This window comes from Nicotiana tabacum, chromosome 5 (genome assembly GCF_000715075.1).
Source record: "Nicotiana tabacum cultivar K326 chromosome 5, ASM71507v2, whole genome shotgun sequence".
Lineage (NCBI taxonomy): Eukaryota > Viridiplantae > Streptophyta > Magnoliopsida > Solanales > Solanaceae > Nicotiana > Nicotiana tabacum.
The window spans coordinates 161,531,574-161,548,296 of record NC_134084.1 but is presented as its reverse complement, the minus strand read 5'-3'; positions in this window follow the sequence as shown (position 1 = coordinate 161,548,296).

Below are 16,723 nucleotides of genomic sequence, written 5' to 3'. Positions count from 1 at the left end.
GACCTCTTCTTTGTTACCAAATCTTTCATAAACTTAGAATACCCTGGCATTTGCTCAAGTGCCTCCACCAAAGGCACATTGATTGTGAGGATCTTCATTATGTCAATGAACTTTTTGAATTGATTGTCACTCTTTTGCTTTTCTAACCATTAAGGATAAGGTAGAGGTGGCCTAGGCAAAGGTGCCTTGGACTTTGGTATAACTGGCCCGGGCATGTCAATCACGTGTTCCCTAGACGGGTTCACGGTATCTTGAGTCTCTACCTCGGTTTCATCATCAATATCAATCCTCACATTATTGTTCACATTTTGATTAACCACATCATCAACAATCAAAGGTACATCATCATCCCGCGACTCAACATCTTCATCCACAACTTGCTTTTGCTTTGAGGCATTCACATCACCGCCTCTCCCACTTCTTGTTGTAACCTCCATCACATGATTATTATTCCCACCCTTCGGGTTCACTACCGTATCATTTGGTAGAGCACCCTTGGGATGAGTATTCAACGCTTGAGAGATTTGGCCTAATTGCACCTCCAAGTTCTAGATAGATGTATTATGAGAAGCCAATTGGGCATCGGAATCTTGGTTCTTTTTCATCATTTGCTCGAACATGCTTTCAGTTCTTCCCATATCACCTCCGGAAGAACTAGAACCTTGAGAAGGGAAAGGGGGCGGATTGTTCGGTTATTGATACATTGAGGGACTTTGAAAGCCTTGCCCCCGGTTGCCTTGGTTCCCGCTATTGTTACACCCTCCTTGATTATTGTTATTGCTCCAATTATTGTTGTCCCCATTCCAATTGCCTTGATTGCTACCTTGATTACCCCAATTGTTGTTTTGATTGTTGTTGTTCCAATTGCCACCACCTTGTTGTTGGTTGTTATTATTCCAATTTCCTCTGCCTTGTTGTTGATTACCCCAATTTCCTTGAGGTCGCCATTGTTGGTTGGAAGAGTTGCTTCTATTACCTTGATAGTTGTTGACATATTGAACCTCTTCACTTTGGTCATCATAACACTCATTTGAAAACCCACTACCATCATTGTCGTATTGTTCACAATTCCCTTGAGATTGTTTCCCTTTTTGACTTCTCTTAAGCATAGTGACACCTTCCATTGCGTTGACTTGGCACGGATTTTGGATTTTTTGTAACTGCGCCTTCGCCAGTTGATTCATAGTTGTTGTAAGCTCGGCAATAGCTTGGCCATTATCGTGCAATTCCTTATGCAAATGGATGACCGTGGGGTCACCTTGGGGCACATTTTCTCGGCTTTGCCATGCCGAAGAGGTGTCGGCCATTTCATCAAGTACATCACATGCCTCTTGGTAAGAAAGTTTCATAAAGTTCCCTCCGGCCAATTGGTTCACAATGCATTGATTCGTGGTGTTGATGCCCCGATAAAAGGTTTGTTGAATCATAGCCTCGGTCATGTCGTTATTAGGGCACTCTTTCACCATTATTCTATATCTTTCCCATATCTCGTGCAAAGGTTCTGTTGGCTCTTGCTTGAAGGCTAGAATTTCATCCCGAAGAGCCTCCATATGACTTGGAGAAAAGAACTTGGCAATAAATGTGTCCGCCAATTCATCCCATGTTGTAATAGAATGATTGGGGAGCCTTTCTAACCAATCCAATGCTTTACCCCGAAGAGAGAATGGGAAAAGCCTCAATCTCAACGCATCCTCGGACACGTTGTCTGCTTGCTACCCCAACATATATCCACGAACCCCTTCAAGTGCTTGTAGGCATTTTGATCGGAGGCGCCCATGAAATACCCTCTTTGCTCGAGAAAGGTCAACATAACATTTGTGATTTGAAAGTTCCCCGCCCGGATTCGAGGAGGAATAATAGTACTGGCGTATCCTTGATATGGTAAAACTCTGGGAGCCACTCTCAGCGATTGCGGAGGAGGGTCTGGAATATTATTGTTCTCATTTGCATTTATATTGGCATTTCAACCTCTCCGTGGAACTTGAGGTAAGACCTCATCTTGTTCTAGATCCTCTACCTCCTCCCCCGCTATCACATTGCCGAGAGGGTCATTTGCATTAAGAGCCATGTGTACCTGATTGATCGACACAAATAGAATTAGTAAACAAGAAGGAAAGAGAAGCAAAACACAAAACTAACTAACCAGATAGTCAACACCGTAAGCTCCCCGGCAACTGCGCCAAAAAGTGATCACTGCCAACTCGACGCTACACTAAGGTAGGAAGAGCGGGTCACAATATCTTTTACCCGATATGAGGGTCGGGATCGACTTCCTCAGGGAGCTAGTAGTGGAGTTGGATTGTCTGTCTAGCCTAGAGATGTGTTTGTACTCCTAATGTCACTTCAAACATTTTTGGGTTTTCGAATTATAACTATTTTTATAAAACTATTGATTAACACTAAATTATGCTACGAGAATATTGCTAAGTTGTATCTAGTGGGAAGAAGGGCACTAGGTCGTGACACTACCTAGGTGGCTAATTGACGGGTAGATGTTACTAAGGTTTGATTGACATAATTGGGGCTTATGCTATAACCGTTGTACAATTTAACCCACTCTCATACATCTCGGTAGAGAAAGTGATTTTGCCCAATTGACTCTCTCGAGACCAAATGGGTAGGCAAATTAGACCAAGCAACTAGGGTTCAAGTAGGGTAATTACTCTCTCGAGGTTTAACCCGTTAATTGCGACTATCATTTCTCATGAGTCCTTCCCAATTCCTTGTTGGGTCAATTTTGGGGTCATAGACTCTCTTTCTCAAGAAGAGTTAAACCCACAAAGCTTGAATCAGTGTTTGCAACCACCAATTCTTGATTAAAACATAAAATCAACCCAAATAGCAAATACCCATAGTCAATCTAACATTAGATGGCAACACCCATCAATTACCCACACTAGGGTTGAGCCACAACCCTAGCTGATGGGTTTAGCTACTCATGCTTGAAGAAGAAAATAAAGAAATAGATGAAGAACAAGGTATATTAATTAAATGCTAATGTAAATACAGAGAATCTATTGTTAATTTGAAGTTAAGATGCCAAAAATGGCTACAAATGATGCTCCCACGAGCGCAACTCAACTCTGATATATTTGATACCCTAAAAAATGGTAAAATGTTCTACTTATACTAGGCTGGAAAAAATGGACAAAATACACATGTGGGGTCAGTGCGGGCCGCATTAAATTGACCGCGGCCGCATTGGGCTCACTTCTGCTTCTCTGAACTTAGACTCCGCGGACCGCGTAGAATGGACCGCGGCCGCAGAGGGAGCTGGCACGGTCTGCGCAATCACAACCGCAGACCGCATGACATTGGCTTTGCAAACTTTCATCTCTCTGACTCTCATGACCGCGAACCGCACAAAAGAGTAGTGCGGCCGCGGAGCCTCTACCGCAGACCGCGAGATATGTACCGCGACCGCGCTTCTTCTAGCCTGGTTTACCAACTCTCTGAACCACCCAGTGCGGTCGCACCCCTGTTTGCACGGTCCGCACTAGGCCTTTTTTCTTAGATTTCTTGATCTTTGATACTTGAGCAGGTTTCACTCTTTCTTGAGCCGATCCTTGAAATTTTGTCACTTTCTCGATCAAACCTACAATCAAGCACAACTTGTGAGCCTTTTAGGACTATTTTGTAACAATATATGATCAAAGCATAGGCAAGTAGGGGCATAAAACATGTTAAAATCCTAACTTATCAGGATCCAGGGCCAGATTTGTGTGCCCAATGTAGATGGGCTTCGAGAGTTGATTCTGGACAAGTCCATAGCTCGCGGTATTCCATTCATTCGGGTGTCGCAAAGATGTATCAGGATTTGAGGCAGCATTATTGGTGGAGAAGAATGAAGAAAGACATTGTGGGATTTGTAGCTCGGTGTCTCAATTGTCAGCAGGTGAAATATGAGCATCAAAGACCGGGTGGCTTTCTTCAGCAGATGGATATTCCCGAGCGGAAGTGGGAGAGGATCACTATGGACTTTGTAGTTGGACTTCCACGGACTTTGAAGAAGTTCGATGCTATTTGGGTGATTGTGGATTGGCTGACCAAGTCCACGCACTTCATTCTTGTATGTACTACCTATTCTTCAGAGCGGTTGGCAGAGATCTATATCCATTGTTCATTTGCATGGTGTCCCAGTTTCCATCATCTCATATAGGGTCTCTCAGTTTACTTTGCAATTTTGGAGGTTTGTGCAGCGAGAGTTGGGTACTCAAGTTGAGTGAGCACAGCTTTTCACCCTTAGACGAACGAGCAGTCCGAGCGCACCATTCAGATATTGGAGGACATGTTACGTGCTTGTGTCATTGATTTCAGAGGGTAATAGGATCAGTTTCTACCGCTTGCAGAGTTTGCTTATAACAACAGCTACCAGTCGAGTATTTAGATGGCTCTGTATGAGGCTTTGTATGAGAGGCGGTGTAGATCTCCAGTTGGTTGGTTCGAGCCCGGTGAGGCTAGGCTATTGGGACAGACTTGGTACAGGATGCCTTAGAAAAGGTAAAGGTAATTCAGGAGAGGCTTCGTATAGCGCAGTCAAGGCAAAAGAGTTATGCTGACAGGAAGGTTCGAGATGTGTCCTACATGGTTGGCGAGAAGGTTCTGTTGAAGGTTTCGCCCATGAAGGGTGTCATGAGATTTGGGAAGAAGGGTAAATTGAGTCCTCGGTTCATTGGGCCTTTTGAGGTGCTTCGGAGGATTGGGGAGGTGGCTTATGAGCTTGCTTTGCCACCCATCTTATCGAGTGTGCATCCGGTATTTCATGTTTCTATGCTCTAGAAGTATACTGGGGATCCATCTCATGCTCTGGATCTCAGCACGGTTCAGTTGGATGATGATTTGACTTAATATGTGGAGCCAGTAACTATTTTGGGTCATCAGGTTCGAAAGTTGAGGTCAAAGAATATAGCTTCAGTGAAAGTGCTGTGGAGAGGTCGGCCCGTGGAGGAGGCTACCTGGGAGACTGAGCGGGAGATGCGGAGCAGATATCCTCACTTGTTTGAGGCTTCAGGTACGTTTCTTGACTCGTTCGAGGACGAACGTTTGTTTAAGTTGAGGAGGATGTGACGACCAGGCCAGTCGTTTCATGAGTTACCGCTCCGTTTTCCCCATTTCTACTTCATATTGCTTTGTATAATGGTTCTACATGTGATCGGGTTGATTGGTTAGAGTTCGGAAAGGATTTGGTAAGGTTTGAGACACTTAGTCTCTTTTGAGGAAGGTTAAGTTGGAAACGTCAACCAGATGTTGACTTATGTGTTAGAGGGCTCGGATGTGAGTTTCGATGGTTTAGTTATCTTCGAGAGGTGATTTGGGACTTAGGAGCGTGATCGGAATAAGTTTTGGAGGTCCGGAGTAGATTTAGGCTTGAATTGGCGAAATTGAATTTTTGGCGATTTTCGATTGATAGGTGAAATTTTGATATAGGGGTTGGAATGGGATTCCGAGAGTTGCAGTAGTTCTGTTGTGTCATTTGGGATGTGTGTGCAAAATTTCAGGTCATTCAGATGTAGTTTGGTTGGGTTTTTTATCAAAATCGAAATTCAAAAGATTTTGGAAACTTAGGCTTGAATCCGATGTATTTTGGTTGATTTGATATTGTTTGAGGTGTTTTGAAGATTGGTACAAGTTTGAATAAGGTTTTGTGATATGTTGGTGCCTTTGGTTGAGGTCCCGGGGGCCTCGGGTGAGTTCCAGAGGGTTGAACGAATCATTTTAAGTTAAAGAAAAGTTGCAGATTTTTTCCTCTTCGCGATCGCGTAGGGGGTCTCGCTATCGCGTAGAGCTGTTGTGGGGGCAATCCAGTTTGCTCAGTGCGTTCGCGAAGCTGGGGATGCGATCGCATAAGATGGAGGTATTGTTGATTGCGAACGCGTGGAGAAGGTCGCGTTCGCGTAGAGTTAAGTGGACCAGGGGTCTTGGCTTGGAGTTTGTTCTTTGCGAACGCAGTAGCCAGTCCGCGATCGCGCAGTGTAAGATGCCTGAGCATCGCGTTCGCGTGGGATTTTACGCATTCGCATAAGGTTAATTTTTGGTGCTGAGAATTTGTGCTTCGCGATCATGAAGGATTTCCCGTGATAGCGATGAAGGATTTCAGGCCTGGACAGAAGATTTAAATAGTCATCTTATCCGCGAATTAGGAGTTTATTTCTTCCATTGTTGGTCGTTTTTGGAGCTTTCTGAAGGGGATTGAAGAGGGATTCAAGGGAAATCAGTTGGTGGTAAGAATTTTGGACTTAAAACTCGATTCTAATGTTAAATCTACCTAATAAATCATGGAATCTAAGCCTAAAATTTAGGAATTAGGGCTTGAGATTAAGAGACCTTAAAATGAGAATTTGAGGGGTCATTTGGACTCCGATTTCAGTGTTCTTGGTATGTATGGACTCGTGGGAGGATAGGATTCTGTTGATGTAATTTTTATCAAGTTTCGAGATGTGAGCCTGGGGATCGGGTTTGGCCAACTTCGGAATTTTTGGTATTATTTGATTGTTTTCGCTTGGGCTTCGTTCAGTTAGCATATTTTGACGTCCTGATTCTGATTTTGGATAGATTCGACGTGAGTGGAGGCCGATTCGAGGGGAAAAGCCGTGGCGGAGTAGTATTTTCACCGGTTTGAGGTAAGTAACCATTGTAAATCTGGAACTGAGGGTACAAACCCCGGTACTTGACTTGTTTTGAGAAATGAGGTGACGCACATGCTAGGTGACGAGCGTGTGAGCGTGTACCGGTAGGGATTGTGACTTGGTCCATTCTGTAGCGACTGTTAAGCCGCGTATTTGATTTTGAACCTTATGATATTTCGTACTTTAGTCATTTATACTATATTATGGGTTGTATGTCATGTTGGGGCCTTGTACCGGCCTGTTAAGACCCTTAGGCGCATTATTACTGTTTTTCCTCACTCTACTTGTTGAAAGCATATCCTCAGTCATGTTTTACCTGCTTAAAACTGGTTTTATCACTCTATTTCTAAATGTGAGGGTTGTTTGGACTGAGTTCCCTAATTTCTATTGTTGTGCTTGAGAGGCTGTGAGGTTAATGACTGAGAGAGGTTGAGAATCTAATGATGAGGGTATTTATATATGTATAAGTTATGGATCGGGCTGCATGCTGTAGCGATACTTATATTGATTGGACTGCACGCCGCAGCGATATATATTGGGTCGGGCTGCGTGCCACAGCGATATGATGCTTGGGCGGTAGGAGCCTCTCCGGAATCTGTACATCCCCAGTGAACGTAGTCGACTATAAACTATGGATCGGGCTGCACGCAGCAGCGGTTGCTATGAATTATGTTATTATGAGATCTTAATGAGCCTAAGTGCTGAGAGTGAGTACTGAGTGACGAGAGTTGAGTCATGAGTGACTGAGAGGCTGCCCCAAAGGACATATTTTGAGTGATACATTGCCCGAGGGGCCCAGTTATGATATTTTCACTGATTTCACTCTTCTTTTAAAATAAGCCTCTGTTGGAAAAATTGCTAAGTATATGAGTTCAAGTATTTAAACTGAAATTGATGATTTTATGACGAAACTGGTTTTAAACTGTGAAATTTGATCTGTTATTCTGTTGTCAATTCATTTATCTGATTTTGAACTGCTCGCCACTACTTTCAGACCTTATTTACTCTAGTTACTTACTGAGTTGGCGTACTCACGTTAATCCCTGCACCTTGTGTGCAGATCCAGGTGCCCGAGCGACAGAGTGAGGGTCCTCAACTGATCTAGAGTTTGCCGGAGATTGCAAGGTAGTTGCATGGCATCCGCAACCCTGTTTTCTCCTTCCTATCTTGTTCTTTTCCGCATTTTCTAGACTTATGATGTATTAGACAGTCAGTCATGTATTAGAGGCTCTAGACTCGTGACACCAGATATTTGGGGATGTGTAGTTTCATATTTATTTGACTTTCACATATATTCTGTTGTTTTAAATGCTTATTATGAAAATTTGGTATTTAAACCTGTGTTAGAAAATATCTTATTATAAGGAAAAAAGGTTGTGATTAAATGTTTGGGTTGGCTTGCCTAGGCCCCATCATGACTGGTATTTTTGGGTCGTGACATTCACTCCCCTCAATTTCTCATTAACCCTCTTTTAAGCCATATACATTAATGCTTAAAAACCCAACAAGTCCAAAAATACAAATTCGTGGGGGCCTAGTCTCAAAGCAGAAAATACGTAACATAATCCACCATTAGAAAATAGGTTTTGTAGAATTTACTTCAAATCTAATTCAAATTACAAAGTAAATCACATAAGTCTACAAATTTGCCGAAAAAACCAAGAACCTTTTTTTTAAACCCAAGATCTGTTAAATACTGAATGATATTTCTTACTTTATCATTTTCTTATTCTTTAAAGTTATTCAATGAGGAATGTATTGCAATAAGAAAAGTGAATCCTCTAGAACATTTGAATTTTAAGCTCTATTATCAATAGAATAAATTAATTAAGGTAACTTACTTTTTCTTATTTTGATCTTATAGTCAAGTCATGAGGCACAATTTGCCACCCTGATGGCGTAAACGCACATAAACTTTTTCTAAGGACTAACGTGATGATAAACGCTTACTATCACTTAACTTGATTTACAATAATATGTAAATTTATAGCAATTTGCTATATATTTTGTAAAACAATAGTACAAAATCCTTTAATTTAACTTAAATCCAATTACTGATTTGCATAACAAAGACACTGGCCTCTCTTGTAATAAGTATATATATTTCCCACCTGGACATTATAACATGTTTGGTCAAACTTCTAAAATCAACTTTTTTCGAAATATTTTTTAAAAAAGTGCTTTTCAAAAAGTACTTTTGGTGAGAAGCAATTTGTGTTTGATACTAATTAATTTGAATATCACTTTTGAGCAGTAGTTAGTGTTTGACCAAGCTTTTAAAAAGTATTTTTAAGTATATCTTTTTTCAAAAGTGTTCTTGGAAAAAATATTTTTGGGATAAACTATTTTTTTCTGTTTCTCAAATGTTTCTGCTTTTACTTAAAAGCACATTTTTCCTTCTAAAAATGATGATACGGCTTAGAGGAATTCCTCTCTTGCTGCCGGACTAATTCCTTTCCATTTGATGTGGATAAATGGGCATCACTAGAATCAGCTGCTCTCCTTCCCTTTAGAGATAGGGGCGAGCCAAGAGCTTACTTCGAGTATTTATGACTCTGGTGGCAACACGTGACAGGCGAATGACATGATTCTCGAGGCAAAATGACGGCCATGTGATGATGCATCAAATAGATGCAAGGGTGGATGACTCAGTAGGTCCTTGTATGGATTGATTGTGTTCCCCATATGGAGAGCTTTAGAGGAAATAGGAGTGGACATCTATATGGGCTTCATGTGATTCGAAGCCAACCACTATGTATTGCAAGAAAGTCCTATGTGTACCTATATACCTAATGAAAGCCAACAAAAGCCTCTTAACAATTACCTGCCTAAACCAAACAAGATTCAAGAATAAAGGTCAAACACCTTTTATTTTAGGGAAAAAAATACTTTTGACCAAAAAGAAGCTTGGCTAAACAGGCTATTAGCCGGAGTGAGTTTGGTTATCATTTATCCATTAAAATAAAGGGAAAATAAGTGAACGCCATTACAGCGAGATGCTTTAGGGTGTTAGTTAAATCTTAAAACACCATAGAGGATTTTTAAACTCTCTTTTTCCCTAAAACTTGAGCTTTCTTTTCTACTAATGTGGAAAAACGAAATAAATATTCGTCTTCCTCCTTGTCATGTTCTTTGTTTATGAGATGGTAAAAGTTGGAAGAAGGTAAATTTTCGAATAACCATAACAGTAAAAATAGTTATTTGCACAAAAAACAAATCTTGACATTTGAGTCTAAAGTCAAGTCATGATTGGAATTATGAGACAATAGAAAAGTATGATAGTACATGAGTAACGTATTGGAAATTAAGGGAAGGAAATTTGAGAAAGAACTGAAGAATATCCATTGACAATTTAACTTCATGCATTGACAATTTTAAAATTATTTTGCAACATCAGGTAAAATATTTTTTTTGGTTTCCCACCCCGTGTTCAGTATCCACATTGGGGCCCGACTAAACCCGGATTCAACCCGGAAAGTTCACATTTGGGGGTAAATCGCTCCCTAACAAAGGCGACTCCATACGCATGGACTCGAACCCAAGACCTTTGGTTAAAAATGAACGAGACCTCCGGTGTCAGGTAAAATATTTTTCAAATTTTTTTTTAATAAATACTAAAAGGATAATATATGCCTACATATTGAAAATATTAGTAGAAACAAATGTTAGATGAAAACTATTACTAGTAAGTTGGAATAGGAAAACTTGATTCATTAACTTGATGTGAAAATAAATATTTGTTGCTTTCAATATACTTTTCGTAGGCTTTAGTTGGACAGACGAAAAATACGGAACAATAGGATCTCTTCTAGAGGCAAAAAGGTATAATAGTAGTAACATTTGGTGGAACTAAGAAAGATCAAAAAAGAAAATTGAATATTGTGACAATTAAGAGAGGAAGTGGAAAGATTTACATAATATTTAATAAATAAATAAAAAAGACTAAAAAAAGGAACAATCACTTGATTCGTTTCATAAAATTTGTATTTACGCGTTAAGGGACGCATTTTTAAGGAATATAGATATTTTTCCTTTTCAGTTTTTACCAAAATATGTAACAGGAGTAACAATACTTAATTTTAAAAAATTATAGGTAAAAAGTAAGGCCTCCTAAAGTTGGGAGCTTTAGTGGCTTTACCCAAAATCCGGCCTTCTCAAATTGAAATAAGATAATATATATATTATATTAAAAGTACAAAGCCCCTTAGTGAAATATTGTTCGCCTTTTTTGTCCTGACCATTATAAAATCCGTGACCCACATAGGGGTGGGATGGACTGACCATTATAAGACCCATCAAAATGGTGGGCTAGCCCGACCCAGCCCGTCAATTGCTAAAGCCCATATGGGATAGGCTGGGCTAGCCCGACCTTTATTGACAGCTCTAAATCTGAGGTTAGAACTTTAAAATAAATTTTAATTACCGAAACAAAACAACGGAGAGACTTCTATAGTTGAGATACAATTATTTGGGAGCGGCTCCGCTCCATTAGTGCTTGCTCCAGTGGTTATCAATGTATGTTTAAATTAAGTACACGTGTCCAAGTGAATCTTCAAAGGATGAGATTGTTTTTGTTAATTCTCTATTATTATGCTTATATTTCCGTTAGTAGTAAGTTATAACCAAAAAAGTCGATTAATACTCCGTACTTTACAGTACCAATATAATAAGTAATTAAACTTATATAAAGTACATTGACAAATAAAATTGTTTACCCGTAAAACGCTATAATTAAATTTATACGTGATTTATAGACAAGCGAATCGATTTGATCCCAAAATGAAAAATAAATTAAATAAGAATGTAAGACTTAGCATTGAAATCGAGATAAGACAGTGGAGAGCTTGGTTCTGGGGCGGAGCTTGCGAAGGCAGTAATAACGATATTAAGAAGCAAGAAAATAAAATATTATTGAACTTCTAAACAACATATAGCATAAGTTTTCAGAAAATTCGTCGTCTCTACAATGGTTGATGGAATCCTTATTTATAGTGTCACATAGGAAACAAGGTCCTACGATCATGCCTCTCTTAAATAATAATTATGGGACCATTGAAGAATGTGTAACGGCAGGCTATGAATGTCATATTCTATAAACGGACTATGTATTTAACATGCAGAATATTTGTCACGGCCCTAAACCCGAACCCGGTCGTGATGGCGCCTCTCGTGAAAATAAAGCCAGCTGACACTACCCATTTCAGTAGTTAACAGTTAAATATTAAGAAAAAGTCTAAGCATGATCAAATAAACCAAGGTTTAAGCAGTTAATAGCATAAACCGTGGAAAATAACCCAACACAGCCCGATACCGGGGTGTCACTAGTCATGAGCATCTAGCAAAACAGAATACTCCAAATCAACTACAGAGTTTAATACAAAAAACCAAGAACATGAAGAAGTAAGATAGGGAAGAGCTCCGGGCTGCGAACGCCAACAGCTACATAGAGACTCCTCGGATCCGCCTGAGCCGAAAATGATCAGCACTCCGGAGCGGGACCAAATATGCCTGAATCTGCACACAGGGTGCAGGGACTAAAGTGAGTACTCCAACTCAGTGAATAATAATCACAAATAAAGACTGAAAGCAGAAAATCATGTAAGGCACAAAAGCATGCTATAATGAAGAGGTAAAAATCATTAAAATAGTAAACCAGTCAAAGATAGGTAAAAATTCATTAACTCAAATTTAACTTCATGAAAAGCCTTTTTCAACAATTAAGCATGGTAATTGACAAACAATTAAGAAAAGATAAACACATAAAGGTTCTCTCCTCGGGCACCGTATCAACAAATCCGTCCCTCAGGAAACATCTTAGAACAATACCAGCTCCTCGGGCTCAATCTCACATCACAATGGGTACTCGCGCTCACTGGGGGTGTGCATACTCCTAGAGGGGGCCCTTACGGCCCAAGCGCAATATCAAGCCATCTCGTGGCATCATCACTAGCCTCTCGGCCTCATATTAATCAAGCCACCTCGTGGCGTACATATCTCAGGCCATCGGCCTCATAATCAGTACCAAATGTTTCCTCACAACATAGGACATCGGCCTTACTCAGTCAAAATCCTCACAAGACCCTCGGGCAACAATAAAATAGTGATTCTCAGCCCAATTATCATTTAAAAGATCATTTAAGTATTTAAAACATAGTAAACATGGCTGAGTACGAAAACAGTGAAATATATCATGAGTGAGTTCAAGTATAAAGTCAAAATAGTGAGGAGATATCAATAAAAATCTCTGAAAGGTTCAAATAATTGCCACAAGGCCCAAATATGGCATTCAGCCCAAATCATGATGATAACAAATAGACTTCAGTCAAATATGCGGAAAAATAAGTCACAATCCCCAACAGTGCACGACCCCACGCTCGTCATCAAGCGTGTCGTCACCTCAATATAGCACAACGATGTGCAAGTCCGAGGTTTCATACCTTCAGAACATTATTTACAATCATTATTCACCTCAAACTGGTCAAATCTCTAGCTCGCGATGCCTTTGCCCCTCGAATCAGCCTCCACTCACGTCGAATCTATCCAAAATCAGAACGAGGACGTCAAAATATGTTAATGGAACGAAGCCCAAGCGAAAATAATCAACTTACAACATAAATCCCAAAATTATCAAAATCCAACCCTCGGGCCCACGTCTCGAAATTCAATAATTTTTTACATCAATAGGTTCCTTATCTCCCCACGAGTTCATACATATCAAAAGTTCTGAAATCCGACCTCAAATGGTCCTTCAAATCCTCATGCAAAGGTCTAAGTTTCCAAGCCCTAGTTCTTCAATTATTTTGGCTTAATTTCCAAGATTATTTAGGTGGAATTCACATTAGAATCGAGTTTTAAGTCCAAGAATCTTACCTCCAAGTGATTCCCCTTGAATCCCTCATCAATCCCCTTCAAAAAGCTCCAAAAACGACCAACAATGGAAGAACTAAACCCCAAAATCGCGGACAAGACAACATTTTAAACCTTCTGGCCAGACCTGAAATCCTTCTTCGTGAACGCGGTCAAAGCCTCGCGTTCGTGAAGCATAAAATAACTTTGACCAATTTTTCCTCTTTTGTGATCGCGACCTCTCCATCGCAAATGCGATCTCCCCATCGCGAATGCAATGCTTTGCTCAGACCAACCTTCGCAATCGCGTTCCGCCTCTCACGAACGCGTTGAATAAAAATCCACTGAAGCTGAACTGCCCATTTTCTTCTATGCGAATGTGACACCACCCTGCGAACGTGATGCACAATCACTTAGCCCTTTGCGAAGGTGTAGCCTTACTCATGAACGCGAAGACTTAAATTCCACCTTCCTCAACTGACTCTTCGCGAACACGAGGGTCCACTCGCGAACGCGAAGAGTAAAATACCTACAATAGCTGAAACCAAAATCTGCAATTTTCTTCAACTTAAAATGATTCGTTCAACCCTCCGAAACTCACCCGAGGCCCCCGGGATCTCAACCAAAGGCACCAACATATCCCAAAACCTTATTCAAACTTGTACAGATCTTCAAAACACCTCAAACAACATCAAATCAACCAAACAGATTCAAGCCTAAGTTTCCAAAATCTTCCAAATTCCGATTTTGATCAAAAACCCAACCCAACCACGTCCGAATGACCTGAAATTTTGCACACACGTCCCAAATGACACGAACTCTAGGAATTCCATTCCGACCCATATATCAAAATCTCACCTACCAACCGGAAATCGCCAAAAATTCACTTTCACTAATTCAATCCTATATCTACTCCGGACCTCCAAAACTCATTCTGATCACGCTCCTAAGTCCCAAATCACCTCCTGAAGCTAACCGAACCATTGGAACTCACATCCGAACCCTCTAACACATAAGTCAATATCCGGTTGACTTTTCCAACTTAACCTTCCTCAAAAGAGACTAAGTGTCTCAAACCTTACCAATTCCTTTCCGAACCCTAACCAATCAACCCGATACTAGTGAATATACAAGTAATACTAAGCTTAAGTAAGAAGAATTGATGAACCAAACCAGTATTGTTAGAGCAATAGGCGCCTCGAGCTTGACTGTATCAGGGGCCTCGAGGTGAGCTAAGAACCAATGAAGTATGAACAATAAAGTAAAAATGATAAAGCTGAAGAACAATTGTTGAGCATGGTAAACGAGAAAAACATAGTAAAATATTCTATTGCAATGAATAACAATGTGTTTACAAATAATTGGGGTCCCTTCTATATAGGATGGGAAAACCCTAATATGGTACATTTCCAATTATGGTGAAGAATTCTATTAGTACAGTTGTATAACAACCTAGTACAGACTCGTACTATTTCGTATAAATCTTATCCCATAATTTATTCCCTGATCCACGTGTTCTTGAGAAATTCTCGCTCTTTCTTGAGTGTCATCGAAATTGTACTGCCCTCGAGGCAGATCATGACGGGTCTCCGATTTGCTCCTCGAGGTGCGCACATCCCGGCCAGGGTCGATTCTTACTTCGGGCTTCCCGAACTCGAGCTCGGGGTATGATCAAGCCTTCAAAATAAATCTCTCCAATTTCGACCGTATACAGATACTCTTCGCGTTTTTTAGAAAAAGATGATAAGAAACGATTTGAACATCGATGCTCAATGCCTCGACCGCGATGCTAACCTTATGACGTCAACGACTGAAGTGACTGAGGAGGTGATCCCGGAGTAGTTGTAGGTCTTTTTTCTTTGCCTTAGCGTTTTCGTGTAAGGATCCCTATTTTCTTGACCTCCATCCATTTCAGCCCCGCGTTTCTTAGAGTAAGAAACGATTTAGACCTCGATTTTCCCGAGCCTCTTAGGATGATGTCATGTCTGTGACGTAGGCGCTTGAAGTGACCGGAAATGTCATGTCAACGCTTTACCCCAGAACATCAAATGCGTAACAGTGTCGGTTGGCCACTTGCGCCGCCGAAATCGTCACCGCCTTTCTATAAATACGAGACTATCCGATTTGGACAAAGACTGTGTTCGTTTACCATTTTTACTCTGGTTCTTTCCCCTCTTTATTTTTTCATCTAATCATCTGCTTCCATGATTCAAAACCTGCGAAATCCTGGTCACATGGTAGCAACTTTACCAGTTACGCCAAGGCCTTTCTTTTCGAAGCTTCGACTCGAAAAAACGAAAAAGGGGCACAGAATCCTTCCCGCATCAGAAAATATGCGAACTTCACCCTATCGCTCATCTCTCTTAACTTCAACTTGGTGTAGCACTTCATTCTTTCTGTTTACCATGGAGTGAGGTGGCACTATCACCTATTAACTTTTGCATCCCACACGGGTACAACGCCTCAATAAGTGGTTTCAAAATATTTGTGCTAATAAGACCCACACTCTCCAAGTTTTCCACCAGGCGACAATTTTTTCTACAGATCGAGATGGAGTCTCCAGGAGGAGGTTCCCGAAGATGCCACTCTCGAGGGTATGCCCCTAAAGTATATTAGGTTCTTGGCTTTTTATTTTTGCTTCTTTGTTTTTGTGTAAGGGCCTCTCGTGGGCTTTGTAAATATGTTTTGTAAATATAAAGAATTTCCTCACTTCATCTTCGATTTGTGTTGAATTCCATTCCGTCTTCATTTGTGAAAAATTTAAGTGCATAACTCTAATGATCAGTCCGAATACTGGACTCAGAACATAACAAACCCTTAGGTTTTTAACCGATCAATACAATACCCCTTAAGTTATTTGTTAATCCTTGAGTTAAGCTCGAATTGACTTGATGCGAGCTCGGGACACCGGGACTCCTGAGTCTGAGTTGAGTGAGAGAAAGGTCTCGAATTAGAAATAAAGTTAGCTCTTTAGGCTTCGTAGATAGTCCCCGAGTAAGAATTTTCTCGAACTCGGGTAGCCCTTGGGCTTAGTAGTCGAGTGAGTACTTACTCAAACTCGAAATAAAGTTAGACTGTAGGCTTCGTAGATAGTCCCTAAGTGAGAATTTTCTCGAACTTGGGTAGCCCTTGGGCCTAGTAGTCGAGTGAGTACTTGCTCGAACTCAAAATAAAGTTAGCCCTTAGGCTTTTTTATATTGGCCCTTAGGCTCTTTTAGATCGGCCCTTAGGCTCTTTTAGTTGGGACAATT